Here is a 1,763-nt window from a genome sequence, read left to right on the forward strand (position 1 = left end):
AGGTGATTGAGTTGCCAACCCTGGATGTGTTCAAGTGTTGTTTAGATGTGGTGTTGGGTGATATGGTTTAGGGGTGACCTTGTAGTGTAGGGGCTAATGGTTGGACTCGATGATCCCAAGGGTCTTTTCCAACCTGAATTGTTCTGTGATTCTATGAGGAGAATACAACTTGAGCTCCTGATCTCTTTACCAGTTGTCCTGAGGCCCTGAAATCTCTTTCAGTTGTTTATGAGAAAGACTCTCCTTGTTAGTGAGTATATGATCCATCAGCGCTCCTCTTCTAGTCAGCTCATTCACCATTTGCATCAAGAAGTTATCATCGATGCGCTGGAGGAGCCTCATGGATTGCAGATGGCTGGCTGTGTAGGACTTCTAGCAAATATCTGGGTAGTTGAAATCTCCCATAAGAACCAGGGCCTGTGATTGAGAGGCTGCTGTCAGCTGCCTGTAGAAGGCCTCATGAACTTCCTTGTCCTGATCAGGTGGCCTGTAATTGACACCCGCCACAGTATCACCCACACTCGCCTGCCCCTTAATTCTTACCCACAAGCTCTCAAGTCACTCTTCATCCTCTCTTGTACAGAATTCAGTACATTCCAGTTGCTCTCTCACATAAAGAGCAACTCCACCACCTCGCCTTGTTCACCTGTCTTTCCTAAAAAGGACATAGCAATTAAGGACTACATTCCAATCATGTGTACTGTCCCACCATGTCTCTGTAATTGCCACCAGATCATAACCCCTTGACCACACATACATTTCTAATTCCTCCTGTTTGTTGGGCATGCTGTGTGCATTTGTGTAGAGGTGCTTCAACTGGGCTGTTGGCCATGTCACCTTCTTGGTGGAACACCCCTTAATTCCCTTGAGGTGTTCTTTGGTTGTTTCCCATTTGGCTCCTATTACCTCGGGAGCCCCTTGTTCATCTTTGCAAGACTTTAACTGTGCTGCTGCGTCCCCAGCTCACCTCGGAGGAACAGAATTAAGGTCTTTAGCAGCACCCTGTTCCTCTAACCCTGATGGTCATCCCACAGCATGTCACAGACAAGCCTGATATTGTTGTGAAGTGGAAGGGGGATAACTAGTTTAAAGCCCTGTTGATCAGGGCAAAGACCTTCTTCCCTCTTTGGGAAAGGTGACTGCAATTTGAGGCTAACAAGCCTGGTACTGTGTAGGCCATCCCCTTGTCAAAGAACCCAAAGCTGTGGCAGTGACACCAGCCTTGGAGCTACTTATTAATAGACTGGATTCACCTGAGTCTCCCAATGTCACTGCTCACGACTGGAAGGAGAGATGAAAATACAACCTGTGCCACAGATTCCCTCACTGACCATCCCAGGGCCCTCGAAGTCCCTTTTAACGGCTCTTGGACTACAGACTGCAGTTTCATCTCCACTTACAGTGAAGACTGCTAATGGGTAATAGTCTGAGGACCTTACCAGACTAGGAAATTTCCTGGCGATATCCACAACCCATGCTCCAGGGAGACAATTTACTTCCCTATGCTGAGGGTTTACCTGACATATTGGACCCTAAGTTCCCCTCAGAAGGGAGTCGCCTACTACTATAACCCTTCTTTTTTTGTTATGAATGTGATTGTGATACGGGCAGTGGCCTTAACTGGTGAGACACCTCTGGCACAGACTGTCCATTGTCCACATCCTCATTTGGCTTGCCTTCCTCAGCCAGAGCCTTTTGCTGCTAGCCCATCCTCTTGTTTGTTTGCTTAACAATGATAACTTTAAACATCCTACAAGCATGGG

The sequence above is a fragment of the Apaloderma vittatum genome, unplaced genomic scaffold (assembly GCF_000703405.1).
Source record: "Apaloderma vittatum isolate BGI_N311 unplaced genomic scaffold, ASM70340v1 scaffold3078, whole genome shotgun sequence".
In the NCBI taxonomy this organism is placed as follows: Eukaryota; Metazoa; Chordata; class Aves; order Trogoniformes; family Trogonidae; genus Apaloderma; species Apaloderma vittatum.